General features: G+C 48.7%; 1 pseudogene; it reads left to right on the forward strand.

Annotated features, from left to right (window-relative positions):
* Positions 1 to 1,922: 1,922 nt before the first annotated feature.
* LOC146869670 (homeobox protein GBX-2 pseudogene) lies at positions 1,923 to 5,395 on the forward strand (annotated as a pseudogene).
* Positions 5,396 to 6,193: the final 798 nt, after the last annotated feature.

The raw sequence follows: 6,193 nt of genomic DNA on the forward strand, positions 1-6,193 counted from the left end.
GGAGCGACCACGGCGAAGCGCAGTCCGACATTCGCACCACTCCGGTAGTCCGACCCCACCCAGTCACCAAAGGCCGTTGTTGTTGCACTGCCGCCCGGCCACGGCGTTCAGTCGAGGTCCCGGCTCCGGGGCTACGCAGGCCGCAAACTTCAGACGGACATTTCTCCGGCGGTACCGCTGCCAGAAACTTCGGGGTCACACGGCCGGTTGCCGCTCGCGTTCACCAACACGGGTAGATAGCGCAGGCTAAGGATCTCGTGCAGGATATCTGTGCGGGGTGCGGAGGTTCACGGAGCCGGGAGCCTACGCTGCCGTCCCGGTCGCCATCTTGGCTCCTCCCCCGCATAATGTATTTTAACGTATTGGAAGCTTAGCCCCCCTCCAATCTTACTGATCAAGCTACACCCCTGCCAGCAAACTGGGCTATGGCAACATACTCTATGCCGGAATCAACGCTGAACTGACCAGAAGATTCCAGACCATGCAAAACTCGACAGCCAGCCTCAGCCTCAAACTCCCACCCCACACTCACATCACCCCACACCTCAAAGAGCTCCACTCGCACCCAATTCACAAATGAACGCTCTTCAGACTCCTCACACACATACAAAGCCTTACACAACATTGGCCCCATGTACCTCAACAACTGCATTAACTTCCAGAAACCTACCAGACAGTTCCGCTCAGCCAGACTCCTACTCTCACATACACTCACATATGGAGAAACAGATCCAGCGGCGTGCTGTCGCCTACCTCGCAAAAGAGCCTCCTCCACGGTTCTTGAATTCCACCAAAAACTGAAGTGCTGGCACTTCACCTACCCCCGAGTATGGATCGGTCCATACAGTTCCTTCTTCAGCACCAGGACACTTTCCTAGGCGAGTTGTATGCTATAAAAATACACATAACATAGGTATATATGGAAATAAAAATGGTTAAGTCTTTACTTACTGATGTCCATCTTACCTTCACAGTATTTTGGTTCTGAAAATGTTTTCTCATGGAACACACTTGTAAGTTGCACAAATCAGTAGGAGCACACTCCACCTGGGGGTGAAATTTGACTCCCAGATGCAAAATGCTGAGATTTTCGAAACAGGCATTAGATATAGAAAGGACTCCAAGAAGCCAAGAGGGGGTTACAGGCAGTGCCGGATTAAACCATGTGGAGGCCTTAGGCAGTCGAAATTTCGGGTCCCCCCTCGCAAATTATCTCCTACTACCCAATGCACCGGATTTATTTACAAACTGACAGCTGCCAGAAGATGAGCTTTTAAGAGGCAAACTGTTATGTGAATCTGAAAAGTGTTGCGACAATGAAAAATGGGACTTTCTGAGAAAATCTGAGATGTCTCTGGAGCTGCGTGTTACCACAGTCTTACACTGGTGAGCGTCATCTCAACAAATCATCTCAGATTTCCTTAGAAAGTCCCATTTTCTTAATGCCTGTCCATTGTTTCAACACTTTTTTCAAAAGGAAATACGGGGCATATCAACAACGAGGCGATAGAAAATTATTGTCGCTTTTGCGGCCATTTTCGGCCGAAAAGTGCAGATAATTTAATCACCTAATTAGCAAGGTCACACTAACGCGTGAAACCTTGCATTAGCGCCGGGATTCCTAACGAAAGTGGGCGTTCCTGACCTGACATGACAGGAGAAATGTCGCTAAGCGACATTTCTCCTATCATCAAGCACCACGCTATGAAGCATAGCGGCAGGAAAAGTAGCGATAACCCCTGTTATCGCTACTTTCCTCACGCCTGCTTCAGGACTGACTTAGCCATGATATCCTATGGAAGGTGGATATCATGGCTAAGTTTGTGGGGCCCGATCAAAAACGTATTGATCTCTCACCCGTTATAGAATTGAGTTGCCATAAAAAGATGCTCATCACGAAATGTTACAAAAACACCTTAAACATGTATCCAAAGCCCACAGGTTTGTCCAAAGGGCCTGCATTGCAATGGACGAGGGGCTATTTTACATCTCAAAGATACTCTGAATCATCACACATTTGGGGCCGGATTTAGGGGCATATTTACAAGGAGGCGATAATAAATTATCGCCGCTTTAGCGGCCGTTTTCGCCCAAAAAGCGGCGATAATTTAATCGCCTAATTAGCAAGGTCACGCTAACGCGTGAAACCTTGCTTTAGCGTGGGGATTCCTAACGCCCAGCTTTGCATCTCTAATGAGATGCAAAGTGGGCGTTCCTGACCTGACATGACAGGAGAAATGTCGCTAAGCGACATTTCTCCTATCATCAAGCCCCACGCTATGAAGCATAGCGGCAGGAAAAGTAGCGATAACCCCTGTTATCGCTACTTTCCTTACGCCTGCTTCAGGACTGACTTAGCCATGATATCCTATGGAAGGTGGATATCATGGCTAAGTTTGTGAGTCCCTATCAGCAAGCTAACGCCACATTACGTGAGATTAGCGCTGGGTTTCCAGCGATAATCTCACGTTAGGCAGTTAGCGTGAGGATTTTTATCGCTGAGGAGATAAGCGTTGCTAATAGCACGCTATCTCAGCGATAAAAATCCACGCTAGCCGCGATAATTATCCTAGCGCTAAGTGCGCTTAGCGTTAATTATCGCCGGTTGTTGCTGATATGCCCCTTAGATCTCTGCGGACAGTTTACTCTATCACAACGGTAACAGATATATTGTCTGCCGAAATATAAATCCCATAGGATATAGTGGGATTTATATTTAGGCGGATGGGAAATCCATCATCGTTGTGCCGGAATAACCCATCCACCGAGATCTAAATCAAGCCCTTAACGTCTTAATCGATAGATTCATTGCATGCCTAAAGTAAGCGTGTTTAGTTTTATTTTGTCTTTCCAGTAGGTATTTTTTAATGTTTAAGGGAGGACTCACTATGCAAGCCAGAACTATTGGCCTTGCCAATGCTTACTGTAAACATCCCTTGGCAACAGTGACACACATTTTAAAATAATATATGAAACTGCAATACTTCATCCACATCTGTACAATACACACCACATGCAGACAAAACATCTCACATACTCCAAGATAGCTCAAAGATGCCAGCCACACAGACAGTTTGTTTCTAACAAATTCTCAAAACTTAAGTCTTGGACTCCCTTTTGGTATCGCTGTCCTGTTTTAGACCGCATTAGCGCAGAGAGACCCTCTTGTGGGTGATTTGTTCGTGCTCGATAAATGCAAATTACATAATATAAGACAGCACCTAGTCTAGACGTTATCTAACTGTACGGCATGTGTGGGGGCTAAAAGGCTCAGCAGACCTCTCCAGCAGCAGAATCACATGCCCACAGCTTACTGAACATGACTGCCACCCAACCAGGGGTCACCACAACACAATACCCAGAACAGATCATCACAGTATGACTTCAGATCCTGGTCTGCAATGGAAACCCCAGCATTGCCCCAAGAGCCCCCAGGTAGCCACTATAAGGCCACTCTAGTGGCTGGTAGTGCCAGCTGCAAAGGCCTATGGCATGACATATGTTTAGTATAGGTATCTTCGTTTATAGTAGGTGATATTTTTGGAGTCAGGATGACTTTCTTTCTTCCGCTTGGGATAATATTTAAAGTAAATGTTTATTACAGGCTTTAGTGTTCACCGTACATGAATGTATGACAGAACCCCGCATGCGTTTCCTACGCATGCCCTTACTCCGCAGTCACTACCCCAACTGTGACATTACCATGTGTTCCTTTACCAGGCAAGTCATTACAATGACTTTCCTTAGGGGGGCGCTGGACTTTGGAATTGTATACTGTTGGAAAACGAGGCAGCATCTGTGAGGCCTGCACACATAACATGACTACATTTGTCCTTCACTGGGAACCAAACACCCAATTGTAGCGGCTGACTCTCAGAGGGTAGCGTTGCAGAGCAGTCTGAGGCTTACTCAAGGGAGGTGGTGTGGGCTAGTAATCGCCATTTACAGGTGCGCAAAAATAACACTCAATAATTGATTGTCCAGTCTGTACTTTGCTTTATAAAAGTAAGAGTACATTTATTAAACACACACACTACGCAATACTATGCACCAATTTACAAATATACATAAGCGGTTGGAATTACTTTGTGACATTGCATAACATCTCCACCCCTCCCGCAGGGGGGGTGGAGTCTAGTACCACCACTCCCATGTATTCACATTATCTTGCACCCAATGCAGTTAGTTGAACATAACTTGGAGCGAGTGCCCTGCGCACTGGCACCATCCCAGTGGCGACCCACCCCACTACCTCAACAAGCATTAACAGGCATTTACAATGCAATGGTCTCGGCATTGTTAAAGTTAGAGCTTTTGGCATTGCTCATGACATTATTTTTATGTTTTTGTTTTTAAAACATTTAAAGAAACGGCATTGTTATTTACAATGTCAATAGCTTAATCACTCTCAAATGCAAGACCTATTGCATTTGCACCCACACACAGAGCCACACACACAAAGCCACCCACACACACAGAGCCACCCACACAGAGCCACTCACATAGAGCAACCCACACACAAATAGAGCCACCCACAGAGCCACCTACACACACACACGCAGTTACCCACACACAGACAGAGCCACCACGCATAGATCCACCTACAAAAAAAAGCCACACTGCCACCCACACACACATAGAGCCACCCACACACTGAGCCACCCACCCACACACCCACACACAGAGCCACCCACACACACACAGAGCCACCCACACACACACAGAGCCACCCACACACACACAGAGCCACCTACGTCTTCGGTTCCACAGACTAAGTCGCTGCCCGTTCGTTGCCTTCCCTTATACTTGAAAGTGTATCACCTGTGTTTAATAATGCCCGCTGTGTCAGTGCCACTCTAACCATCTGTCTGTTTTCACTCCAGGAGTCTCCAGGGGGCACCAGGCCAAGGAGGACCCCAAATCAGATGATGACCCCAAAGGCCGAGAGGAAGTCTTTTCCATGGACAGCGAGCTGGACTACAGCTCGGACGATACCCTGCCATGCCAGCTATCACAGAAGGGCGACGACCCTGGGTCCGAGGAGGCCCCACCGGGGACCGGGCCCCCCTCCTCCGGCGGGGGTAAGAACCGGAGGTGGCGGACTGCCTTCACCTCGGAGCAGCTTCTGGAACTAGAGAAAGAATTCCACTGCAAGAAAAACCTCTCCCTGACGGAGCGCTCCCAGATCGCCCACGCCCTCAAGCTCAGCGAGGACCAGGTTAAAATCTGGTTCCAGAACCGTCGGGCCAAGTGGAAGATGGTCAAGGCGGGAAATGCAAACTCCAAGACGGGGGAGCCCTCTCGTAACCCCAAAATCGTGGTGCCCATTCCCGTGCATGTCAGCAGGTTCGCCATCCGGAGCCAGCACCAGCAGCTGGAGCAGGCCCGGCCATGAGGAGGCCTAGCAGGGACCCCCCCGAACAGTCGCAGCATGCCCTAGGGGGCCCTAACGCCTCACACCCATGGACTACTGGAGCAGTCCTGAGAAGGGACCCATCCCCTCACACCCGTGGACGGCTGAACAAGCTGTACATCGGGAACCTGAGCCCCTCGGTGACAGCCGACGAGATCCGGCAGCTCTTCGGGGACAGGAAGCTGCCTCTGGTCGGACAGGTCTTGCTCAAGTCCGGCTACGTGTTTGTGGATTACCCGGACCAGAACTTGGCCATCCGGGCCATCGAGACCTTCTCCGGTGAGTGCAGCACGAGAGACCCTCTCCTCTCGGGCAAGGTCCTGGGCAGGCTGGTGTATTGTGCCCAGGAACGGGGGTTAGCAAGCGACACCAGCCCAGCGCCTCGTCCCAGAGACAGCCCGTGTTTGTCCCTCTCTGCAACTGTCCCCGTCGCGAGAGCCATGTGTAGTAATGTAGTAAGTATACCTTTAATTGTAGCGTGTTAGTTATGTTAATGTTGGAACTTGCATTGTATATTCTATGTTCTGAATTCTATGTAACCGAGTGGAATGTGAACGGCAGATTCAACCTGGAGCTTGAAGTGTTAAGACCTATCCTGTAAGATGGAATAAACATCATATTCATGCAACGAAGCTGTCTGCAGCCTTATTCGTTACTACAGAAATTGGCGACGAGTTGAGGGATTATTCGTATCTCACGTTGGCGTTTTCTTCGAGACAAGAAAATTTTTTCTGGAAATTCAAGTTTTTTTTCTTTCTCGATTTTCTTCAACGGAAAGAA

The sequence above is a fragment of the Triturus cristatus genome, chromosome 1_1 (assembly GCF_964204655.1).
Source record: "Triturus cristatus chromosome 1_1, aTriCri1.1, whole genome shotgun sequence".
NCBI classification, from domain to species: Eukaryota; Metazoa; Chordata; class Amphibia; order Caudata; family Salamandridae; genus Triturus; species Triturus cristatus.